This window comes from Typopeltis vanoorti, chromosome 9 (genome assembly GCF_054136105.1).
Source record: "Typopeltis vanoorti isolate ZY-2024b chromosome 9, IOZ_Tvanoo_1.0, whole genome shotgun sequence".
In the NCBI taxonomy this organism is placed as follows: Eukaryota; Metazoa; Arthropoda; class Arachnida; order Uropygi; family Thelyphonidae; genus Typopeltis; species Typopeltis vanoorti.
In genome coordinates, this window is record NC_143557.1 from 279,545 (window position 1) to 292,476 (window position 12,932).

The 12,932-nt window shown below is 36.9% G+C and overlaps 1 protein-coding gene across 1 annotated transcript in view; it reads right to left on the bottom strand.

Annotated features, from left to right (window-relative positions):
- The window catches only part of LOC150102840 (ketimine reductase mu-crystallin), a 222,630-nt gene that overhangs the window by 162,304 nt on the left and 47,394 nt on the right, over nucleotides 1-12,932 (bottom strand). The window lies entirely within an intron of this gene.

Below are 12,932 nucleotides of genomic sequence, written 5' to 3' on the forward strand. Positions count from 1 at the left end.
ACTGTGACGGGAATTTTATTTTAGTTACATATAAGAGAGCTGTTGGCATCTAAGCAATAAAGGTGGTTCATTTGCCTCAAGGTACAGTGTAGGAATAGGTGACATGCAAAATGCTCCAGTTGCAATTCTGATGTTGAATAGAGTCTAGCCATCACAGTGTATTCTCGCTGTCAGAAGCATAGACTGGAGACCCATAATCAAGTTTTGATCTTATCAGTACTCTGTATAAATGAAGCATAGATCATCTGTCAATGCCCTAACTGACAGAATATAGGGTGCATCAGTGGTGTAGCTAGAGCTGATGCTGCCCAGGGCGATCTCTGAGTTTGCCACCCCTCACGATACACACCATAAATAATACAAAAAGTCAAAATGACCTATAGGGAAATAAATTAAAACACTATGTTTATTTTTGAAGTAAAACTTTCAGTTCAACATCTAAAATATTATTTTTCTTGCTTTTCTGTTAGAAAAATCGTGAATGACATTGGCGAAGTCTATTTCATAGTAATGTAGGTAATTCTTAATCAAATTTTATTTAGAAAAACTCCTCTCACAACTAGCAACACTTAGTAATTGTGAGGAAAATTAGCAGTAGTATTACAATATTCGGAACTGAGTTCTCAAGACTGTATTTTAGAATTAACTGCAAAAGTTCAAAAAGGTTCAAAGTGTCGCCTGGGGCATACCACCCCTCTGCACACACCCCTAGCCATGCCACTGGGGGTGAATAGAATGTGCACTATTTAAAGGTACTTGTCTCATAATTGACATATGTGAGGGAACAATCTGAGTTTACTGTCAAATATCAATTCTAAGAACTTGGGTTCCAGTGCAACTGAAATTAGTAATTGTCCAAGATGGAGTTCTGTGTCAGGATGAAGAGCACATCTGTCGCAAAAGTGCACACAAACTATCTTCTACTGTGAAAATGTAAACCTATTTGCAAGCATCCATTTTGAAAGATGGTCTATGAATTGCTGCAGCTGTCCTTCTATGACCTTCATATCATATCACATGTTTGACAGAAGATGGTATAGTCATTCATACACATAGGGCATTACTGCTGGAGAAAGTTGTTCTATTATCGAGTTAATCTTGAGTGAAAAAAAGCATGACACTTAAAACAGAACCTTGTGGAACTCCTCCTTGATTTTAGGGGCAGGAGAGTCAAGTTTCCACTCAGACTTCAAAGATTCAATTAGATAAGAAGTTTGTGATAAACAGAGCGAGACTCCCTCTGAGACCAAAATTATAGGTCTTTCAGTATTCCAAATCTCCAGTGTCTATACTTTTTCCATATCAAATGCTCTTGTTTTAGGGAGGCATCTCTAATGGATTCCTCCAGCTGGACATTATGATCAGTTGCATAATGATATTTTCAGAAGCCAGATTGTGTCTGGAAAAAAAGAATGTTTCTCTTCAGAAACCATGAAAGACGAGAGTTAATCATTTTTTCCAGAATCATGTACAAGCAGCTGTTCTTACTGCAACTGTAGTACATGGTTGCCATGTAGAAAAATGGATATCAAGGGAAAGTGCTAACTTTCAAATAGGTTCTCATCAATTTTCTATTTAGACAGTAAGAAAAGGGAGGGTGAACAGATATCATTGTCAATGACAGTGAATGTTAAGGTAGATACATGGAAGAAGGTGATGCTTCCTGTGTTTAAAAGGCAGAGATTGTTATTGTTGAGTATATGCTCAACAACTCAACAACAGCCATCTAATAAAGTGTCTGGAGGCATCTTTGATACTCTGTGGTGCACATTACATTCTTTTTTTAAAAAAACAATTTTGATGCAGTACATTATTTTTTTAAAAACAATTTTCATGCAGTGTGACCCTTTTGGCATATCTTCAGGTGTGAGTTCATAACGATTTCTCTCTCATTCGATCAAAGGAGATAGCAAGCAAGTCATATCTTTTAGGAATGTTGTGAGAAGGCAAGATTGACATCCTTGTCAATGTCCAACTTTAGGTCTTTTTTTTTTTTACAGGAAAACAAACAAAATTGCATTTTGGAAGCACTGAAGTTGACTAGGTTGCTTTCATCCCAATCATGGATACTGTGAAGATCAGTGTTCAGGGCACTTATTTTAGATGAACTTGAAGCATGAGATGACTGAGCACAGCAAGGCCTGTCAGATATGAGTAGGACAAGTGTAGTGTGCTGTCACCAGCAAAACTATGCATAGGGTATGCAATCAATAAGAGCAGGTCATTTATATAAATCATGAAGAGGGCAAAGTCTGACTGTTACCTCCTCGTGGTGCCCTCTGGATGATCTAACGACAGCAGCATTTCTTCTTTTTCCCGCCATGGAGACAAATTTCAGTGATCATACTTATGCTACCGCGTACGGGGAAGCCGATGTGACTCTTGATTTGGAAATGATGTCAGAGTTGAGAAATGAGCAAATCATTCCACCCATTACAAAAAATATTAATATAATCCAATGTAATTTAAATGGTATCGTTACCCCAGCAAGCAAAGAAAAACTAAATGAACTATTACTACTAGCTGACAAACATGATGTTGATATTATCTGCATCCAGGAAACCAAACTTCGACAAACCAACAGACTAAACATTAAAAACTATGAAATCATAAGACAAGATAGGCCTACGGACCAAAATGGAGGAGGGCTTCTGACACTAATCCGAAACTTGTCATATAAAGTTGTTGAGTTAGACATAGTATCAGAAGGAACTGAAATACAAGGAATCCAAATACTGCAACCAAGTAAAATGCCATTAAACATATTCAATTGTTATCATCCTCCTGACAAACCTGGACCAAATCTTTCCAACCTATTCCATCTCATTGAAGAAAATTCCATTATCTTAGGAGACATGAATAGCAAACACCTGTTATGGGGTTCTGAGGAAATAAACCCAAGAGGAGAAAACCTGAGTAATTTCTTAGATGAAACAGGACTAATAACTCTTAACAGTGGAGAACCTACTTATCTGTCTCATTCTTATGGTACAAAAGATGCCCTAGATATCACTGCGGTGTCTCCTGATCTTCACAACAAAGCTATTTGGTCTGTTTTGGAACCAGTAAGAAGTGACCATACTCCAATTGTAATCAATCTTAACCCAAAAATGACTAGATCCATCCAAAAAAATATATATCATTGGAACTTCCAGAAGGCAAATTCGGGAGAAATACCGAGATGAAGTAAGTAAAATGCTGAAAGATCACACATACCATGATGACTTTGACAAAGACTATTTAACTTGGAAGAATACTATCCTAAATGCAGCAAAGAAAAGTATACCAAAGGGCTACAGGAGAAAAGTTATTTCAAACTACACAAAGGTTCACCAGGAACTTGATAGTAAAATAACTAAACAAAATGAATTATTTAACATCTTAAAAATTGGAAGCCCTCCAGAAACCAGCATCGAGTACAACAAGATAAATGCTGAAATTAAACAAAAATATAATATATTACAAAGAACTAGGTGGCAAGAATTTTGCCACAACTTAAATCCAAACACTTCAGATACCAAACTTTGCAAACTGACTGCTGATTTACAAAGAGACCTACAAAGGCAAGTGAGACTAACACGCTGAAAGATCCAGATGGAAATATCAAAATTAGAGATAGGGAGATCGCAAATACCTTGGCCTTTCATTTTCAAAATATAAGTAAACTAGAGATGAATACTAGGAAAGACCATCAAATATCCAAACAGGCTCGACAACAGAAAAATGCTGCAAACTCCCCAAAACATCAAAACAAACTATTCTGGGATCCATTTACAATCTCTGAATTGGGAGATGCCTTGGAGAGACTAGATATAAATAAATCATGTGGACCAGATAACATTACAAGGAATTATGATCAAACATCTTCCTTCCCTAGCCCTAGATTGGCTATTTCGCCTATACAACAATAGCCTAAAACAAGGAAAAGTTCCAAAAGATTGGAAGACAGCCACAATCATACCAATCTTAAAGCCTAACAAACCGCAAGACCAACCAGGAAGTTATAGACCAATTTCACTGACTTCAATTCCAGGCAAATTAATGGAAAAAATGATACTCCAATGCTTGAATTACTATCTAAACAAAAATAGTTTACTACCACATTTTCAGGCTGCCTTTAGAAGAAATCACTCAACAACTGATCAACTTTTCTACTTAACTCAGACAATTCAAGATAACTTCCAGACCAAACCTACCAAATCTACCATTGCAGCTTTTACAGATTTTAGCAATGCCTTTGGCAAGGTGTGGAGGCAGAAACTCTTTTCCAAACTTGGTCATATTGGAATAGAAGGGAAAGTTCTTAACTGGATCTTTGACTTTCTAAGAAATAGAACAATTCGAGTTAAAATAAATAATACCTTTTCCAAGAAAGTGAAAATAAGACAGGGACTCCCGCAAGGTAGCATTTTGAGCCCACTCCTTTTTTCCATCTACTTAAATGACTTAGATAAAAATATAAATAAAGGAACAAAGATAGCTTTGTTTGCTAATGATCTGGTCCTATTCTGAGCTCACAACAACCTACAAACAGCAGAAGGCCACTTAAACAAAGCCACTGAAAGTTTAGCTACATACTGTGAAAACCAAAAAATCAAAATTAACCATACTAAATCAGAAATCTATGCTTTTACTATTAATAACCACCTCAGAAAGTGGAGACCAAAGATTAAGCTAAACAGTCAACTAATTACATTTAATGAAACCCCCCAAATACCTTGGAGTTACTCTGGATCCTTAGTTAAGCTTCAATAAACATATCAACAATATTGCAGTCAGAGCAAAAAGAAGATTAATATCATGAAAAGTATCTCAGTTAAAGAATGGGGGAGCCGATGCTAAAACCTTAAAAGTCACATATACCTCCATTATCCGTCCCATAATGGAATATGCTTCACCTATCTGGATGCAAACATCACAAACCAGTTTAGACAAGCTTATAAAAATTCAGAAAAATGCAGCTAAAATCATGTGGACTAAGGAATACAACTCCTGGAAAAATAGCTGAATTCGAATCCAATCTTGTTCCTTTAAAAATTAGATGGCAAGAAAATCTTACCAAATTTGTAGAAAAAAGAGCCAACCTTGCACATCATAGAACAAGTGAACTTTTTAAGAACTGGAAACCAACAAACAGAATAAAGAAATAATCAACAATGCATGAAATCATAGAAAATAAAATTCCCTTGGATTGTCCAAATAAAATAGCCGACTATCAAGCATTTCCTCCAAATCAAGACAGGAAAAATATAGTTAACAACTCTGAAATAGGGAAACATGAGAAAAAAAGCCTAGAAAACCCTGAAATCTTGAGATCATAGCCCTTTCAAAAATAATGAAATATGGACCTGACTCAATAAAGATCTACACAGATGGCTCCAAAAATCCAAATGGCAATTCTGGGAGTGGCATATTCATCTATGGCTCTCATAATATAGAACTAAAAACAACTAACAGTATTGGATGCAACTCATACCATGCAGAATTAATAGCAATTAACACAGCACTGCAATATTTGGACAAACAAAACCCGAAGGAGTTTATATTTTTCACAGATTCCTTAGCAGCCCTTTAAGCTATTAAGAACTGCTACACTAGCCATCAAGAAATACTTAGAGACATAGCAAAAAACATAAACAAACTACATAAGGATTCCGTAATAATCTTCCAATGGATCCCTTCCCGTGTGGGATTAAAGGGAAACGAAACTGCAAATAAAGTAGCAAAAATTGGCGCAACATCAAGTGATACCACAGATTTCGATCTTTTTAAAACCACCCAAAAAGAAAACATAAAAAGAACAATTCTTCAGGACATGACTCACCACTGGTACTTAGCAGAAAATCCAGGAGCTATCATCAATTCCAAGTTTAATCGCAGTGCCACTACCATGATCTCTCGCCTCAAGACCGGCCACACAAGACCAATCAAGTTTAGCAATGGCATAAAAGTCTTCCCCACCTGCAAAATCTGTAACATCAAGGAAGCATCACCAATGCATTTGCTAAACTGTATGAACATTTCCAAATGTGAACTCTATAACAACCCAGAAAAGGTGCTGTAATACGTGAACTTGACCTCTATGATCTGGTGTAATAATATCATGGGATAATAAAAAAAATATAAAAAAAAATGAAGAGGGTGGGTGAAATGATAGGACCTCGACTGGACTGACTGATTTGCAGTTTTATGGAGCAAGGACAACAAAGGTCATACTGCACCAGGTTACAACAGTGCACGGGGTGATGATAGGTAAATAAATAGCTACCAGGAGAAAAATTAGTGAATAATATTAAATATATGTACAAAGTCATAACAAGATAGATAAGTAAATAAATTGTACATACAAAAAAAAGTGCCTCTTAATAAATTAATATTTTGCAAAAATTTTAAAATGTCATGCAACCTGTCTGAGTCTAAAAACATCTGGCTGAGTGTAGAGAGTTTGGCAAATAAGTAAAAAGTAATCTCTTTCTCGTGTAAAGCACTCTCACTCCACCAGAATGTGACTAATAGTAAGATGGGTGTTGCATTTCCCACACATATAGGTGGATATCCAGTACTCAGTAAATAAGAATGTGTGAGATGCTGTGAAGCCTAACAAGAACAACTTCCTCTCTACTGCTCTTCTATTGACTAGACTGCCATTTAAAATCAGGCTTAATCTCATGCATGGGAGTATGATGGATGATTTCCCTGAAAGTTAATACATTTAGTTTTCTTGGCAGAGCAAGATTAGTTATCACACTCTTAGTGGATTAGGGATGTAGTCAAGAAGGACAATTGAGATACCCTGCTTTAACAAAGGTTGGAGACTTAGGATGATGTTCCTAGTTGGAACCAGGTGACCATCCCTATGGATCATGATGCACCTGTCATCCTCCCGATCTTTCAGCTCTGAACATCTCATCATGGACATCTAGGAGATGCCAGTCTGAAATCACATCTCTACAGGAATTGAGTGTTTTATGGAGTGTAACTTATCATCATCATCAACAACCATGGTCCAATGCCCATAGGTGTCTGATGCCATCTTGATATGATTCTTCCATTGCATTCCATTTTGTGCAAGATGACTCAGTTTGTTTATAGAGTTTCTGTACCATTTGAAGATCTCATCGTCCCATTCTCTGTTTAGTGTTCCTCTTTTGTTCTTTCCTTCAATCATTCCAAACAGCAACGTTTTTAATTTTCTCTCATCATTCATTCAACATATATGGCCAAATAGAAGTAGTTTTCTTTTGATTATTTTCTGGATCAGGTTTTCTTTTGGTTGTATTCGTCTGTAGATTTCCTCATTGTTCACTTTCTGTATCCAGCTCATTCTCAAAATCTTTTTATAGCACTTCCTCTCAAATGCCAATATCCTCCATTCAAGTTCTCTCAGGAGTACACAGGCCTCGCATCCATAGAGCATGCTTCTGAAGATACAGGTTTCTACAATGCGTAGTTTAGTTTGCATCTTTATAGCTCGGCTCTTCCATATTTTGTCCATGGCTTTTAAAATAGTTGTTGCTCTGGCTATTCTAATTTTTATCTCTTTTTTGGGGTCCAAGTCATGTGTCATGTGGCATCCAAAATATGTGAAGTATTCCACATTTTCCAGTTGAAATCTGCCTATCTCTGTTGTAACTCTGTTCAATAACTTCTGTTGTAAAAATCCAAACGGCTATTTTTTCTGGCAAAGTTACTGAACAGAGTTACAATAGACAGATTTCAACTGGAAAATGTGGAATACTTCATAATAAGGGATTTTTATCCCCTTAATTTAATTAACTTCGCCAGAAAAAAAAGCCGTTTGGCTTTTCATCTTAGTTATAATATATGGGCACACCATTCTGGCATTCGTATAGTGAAGGTATGTAAGTTCTTTTCACTTAAACTTTGATATCATCCAGGTCTACCTACTCACTGATGAGACCTTTCAGAGTTTTGCATACTGGCTGTAAAATAATAAGGGATTTTTATCCCCTTAATTTAATTTTAACTTCTGTTGTCCAAATATCATTGTTTTGGTTTTTTCAAAGTTGACATTTAGTCCATATCTTTTTTCTTCTGCATATAGTGTTTGCAATGTCGGTTCCAGCCTTGCTGCATCTTCTTCAATCAGGACAATGTCATCTGCAAAGCAGAGGTAGTTTATTCTCATGCCATTTATTGAAATGCCTCCACCTTCTTCTTTAATCTTATCTAATGTTCTTCCCAGATATGTGATGAAGATGACTGGTGATATTGGGTCCCCTTCTCTTGTGCCTTGACTAGTGGCAAACCAATCTCCAGTCTCACCTGCTATTCTGATTTTTGCTTGTTCTTGGCTGTTTATATCTATCAGCAAGCAGATCAATTTATTGTCCACACTATAGGATTCCAAGACAGCCCATTATATTTTGGTCAATATTATCAAATGTTTTTTGGAAGTTCACGAAACAGCAGTATATCTTTTTGTTCTTTCTTCAAGTTTTCTCTGCTATTAGTCTTAGTGCAAGTATTTGTTGCACTGTACTTCAATCTTGTCGAAATCCGACATGCTCATCAGGATGATGTGCCTCCATATGCCTCTTCAGCCATTGTTATTATTTTCATCAGCACTTTGCCAAGATGACTCATTAATCCAATAGTTCTGTAATTGGTGCATTCTAAAGCACTGCATGTCTTATGAAGAACAACCAAAAACCGATTTTTTCCACTCTTCGGGGGGGGGGGGGGCATACCCTGATCTCCATATTTCATTACATAGCTTGTGTATTTCTTTTACAACTGATTCTCCCCCATATTTTAGCATCTCGCCTATTATGTTGTCATTTCTAGGACTCTTGTTCTTGAGAAATAAGTAATTTCTCAAGAACAAGATATTTTATAGCCTTATTCACCTCCTCATCCAAGATGTCATTTTCAAAGATCTCTGCTGGTGGAGAGATTGTTTTTAGTTCTTTGATTACTTCTGTTGCAGTATCATTTAGTTGATGTTCATATAGTTCGCTGCAATATCTTATCCATCTGTGTATGATTTCTGTCTTGTCCATCAATACTTTACCATTTTCATCTTTGACTGATACTAATCTTGTTTGCCACTTCCTATTGACATTTCTTATAAGTTTGTAAACCTCTCTAGTTTCATGTTCTCCACAGTACTGTTCAATGTCTTTGCACTGGTCCTCCAACCATTTGGCTTTATCAGATCTTGCTGCTTTCCGTACTTCATTGCATTTTTGACGGTATAACTTATCTGCTGACTCTGAATAATCTCTTTTAAGTTTCAGTTCTCTTTTCTCTTGTACCAATTTTAGGGTTTCCTGAGTTATCCATTTCTTGTTGATCTTTTCTTTTTCAGGAATTACTTCCTCTACTGTTTTTTTAGCACTATAGTCAGTCGTTCTGCTCTTGTATTTATATTTTGTTTTTCACTTGGGGGTCATAAACTTAGTTTCCAATATGTTCTGATATGTTGTTCTTAGCCTGTCTTCATTTAGTTTTGAGATGTCTCTAGATTTTTGGAACTTTCCTTTGTACTTCTGTTTCAGTTTTAGTCTTATATTTGCAATCACTAAGCTGTGGTCCAAATCAATATCAGCTCCTTGGAATGATCTGCACTGTTGAACTGAGGTTCTCCATTTCTGGTCTATTAATATCAGATCGATCATATTCCTGTTTTTGCCATCGAAGGAGCGCCACGTCCATTTACAACAATCTTTTTGTTGGAATTTGGTATTGCAAATCATCAGGTTGTTATCTGTGGCAAACTCCAGAAGCATCTCTCCACATTCATTTCTTTCTCCATATCCAAATTTTCCTATAACCTTTTCCCATCCTGTGTTATTTTTGCCAATCTTTGCATTTCAGTCTCCTCCAATGATGAGTATATCCTGCTTCGGCACCTCATCAATTACTAGTTGTAGATCCCTGTAAAATCGCTTAATGTTTTCATCTGCACTCTCTCAATAGGCGCATATATTTGAATGGTTGTGATATTAAATGGTTGGGTACTGAATCTTGCAAACGTTATTCTTTCACTAACTGGTTTGTATCCTATCATTGCCTGACAGGCCTTGTTACTTAGCAGGAAACCTACACCTGCTTCATGCTTACTTTCATTTCCTGACCAGAGAACTCTTACACCATTTGATTCTCCTGACAATGTCCATCTCATTTCTGAAATACTCAATATATCACATCTGTATTTCTTCATTTCTTCTTGAAGCAACTGCAATTTTCCAGTTGCCCAGAGTGTATGGAAATTCCATGTGCTAATTGATATTCCATCCTTTACAGGCCTGAGTTTGATTTTTTTCTTTGTTTTCAGTAACTGATTTTTCGATCCAACCCTGATTACTCGATTGGGGATGCGGACCTTGTTTGACCGGGCAACGTCCAAGCCGGAATGAGTCTTGTCTTTTATTCTTTGGCATCAGATTTCAATCATGTTTTCTTTTTACTGTCAGCACATCGACACTTATCTGACAAACCCTTAGTCTTCCTTGAAGAGCTTGAGAGAGAATCAAAAGGAGCATGAAACTTATGGGTACACCCATTGATGTTACTCTGAGTAGTTCTGTGGAATGTTGTTGATATGATGTTTCTACAAGGACATCTGGCAATGTCCTCATAGAAACATCATGTCAACTAGAGAGAACAATGTTCTGGCATAGTTTCTTAACTGTTTTGGGAGAGCCTACTAGTCCTTCTATACCCTTTTGAATGAAGAAGGGTGACATTTTCCCTATTGGCTTTTCACCTGTAGCATGGATGATTAGAAAATCTGGTGCATTTATACTGGTATCACACATCCTTTGTCTCTAACTTCTGATATCGAAAGCTGTATCAACGATATCAATACTTCGTTGGGGTTTTGTTGGGGCCCTGAAACAAATGAGGATGAAGGATTCATTCTTGAATAGTTTTTCTGTTCAGCACCAGAGCTCCACACCAATGATGGAACCACACAAAAATGCCCACTATCCAGCAAGGAATGACTGCACTCAGGAGCAGAGTACAAGGGTTACCCCCCCCCCAGAAGCCTTGTGGGGGTAACCCTTGTGCTCAACTAGGGTTACCCCCCAGAAGCTGTATGAGCCCCCAATGAGCAAGTCTTATGTCCCCCAGACCATGGGGAAGGAGACTTACTGCAACACCCCTTGATCCTTGTAGGCAAGCCCATTAGCCAACTCATCCTTGTCAGACCATTCAGGACTGCCCATCTTGCCAAAGCAGAAGACAAAGTAGTGCAGGACTAGCAGGATCTCCATTTCTGAATGTCCATGGGTCGCACCGAATGGCAAACACTGCAGCAAGGCATGGATCCCAGTGATGGTGGTCTGGAAGGTAGGATAGTAACAAAGACTCAGGAGAAGTAGAGCAAAGAATACGTGAAGAAAAGCAAAAGAGAGAGGAAAAAAAAAAAGGAAAAGAAATGAAAAGGGGCCAGTACCATCACTGGTAAGTCCCATTCATCACACATGGAGGGGACACTGACAGGAAAGTCTGAGGAGAGAAATCCTCGATTATGCATAGGAATCAATCTGATAGAAAAATGGAGATCCATTTACACAAGAAAGAAGGCAGTCCAAATGATGGTAACTTGTTGAAAAGCTCTTGATGCCAAACGCTATAAAAAGTCTTAGAGATGTCAAGAATAATAGCATAGGTTTCTCTAAACCTTTCCATGGAATGTGTCCAAATGTGAGTGACATAGGTCAGGAGATCTCCTGTGGATCTGGAGTGGCATACTAGTGGTCACTAATTAGATAGCAGTTCTCAAGTTGTTGAAGAAATAAACTGTTGATAATCTTCTACATTATTTTGTTTTACTTTTAGAGCAACAGGTCAACAAATTGATGGTAAACATTTATCTTCTTGTTTGGGAACTGATTGTAAATGAGATTTCTTCCATGCTGAAAGGTGGATGCCAGTTGACTACAGTTTAGTGATTGGAGTGGATTTTTATGACTGTCAGTATATTATCTTCCATCAACTGTGTTTCACAGATCTCGAATCTTAGGAATGGCTGAGGTTAACAGTTCCACTAATTCATCTCTTTTATTTCTGATACTCCTAGCATTTGTATAAAGAAAGAATGCATTCTCAGTATTTCTTTCTGATTACTATTGTACTGTTACATAACCAAATCTAATCAATGTGTTCTATATAACAGAAACTAATCAAAGAGTTCAATATACCAAACTAATGAGATGTTTGAGAGCAGCAAGATACGTTCTAAAAAACTTAATTATTAAAAAACATGCACATACATACTTGCGGGGAGGGAGGAGGTCTGGGTCCTGATAAACATCTAGAACAAAATTATATTAAATAATTGATATAACCATAAGAAAGAACATAGGGATATAAGAATATACGTTACCTTCATAACTCTGCTGCTAGTTGTTATATCAGTTGCTTTAATATCATTCTGTTCTAGGTGTTTATCAGAACTTTCCAGAATCTCTGCACCTCGTAATTATACTCGCATTAGGCTGTTCAATTACTGCTCATAGAAGCCATAAAAACTATTTTCTTCTTCATATTTCTATTTCTTATACTTCATTTGTTATATCATTTTAAACAACTAATTTTCACTTCGAAATCTGAAAACGTAACTGGCATTTCACCTTAAAAACCAATTTTAAAACACACTGTAAAAACATGATGCCTGCAAGGTATGTTGAGGGTTACTGCTGGATACCTGTGAGTGGCCATTGCATTAATTACATTATCTTGCTAATGCCTGTCACACAGAATGAAACATCATGCACATTACATATTTTATTGCATGTTACATATGAATTGGATGGCACTAGTATAGCACATATTACAAGCTGTGTTGCTTGTGTTGCCAGAGGTATCAAGAATATGGGAAAAGAGTTTTTGGCATTGGTCAGCTTGACTTGGCCAAAACTTATAGGCATGAGTGAGACCTGATTGACTGAAAATGATAT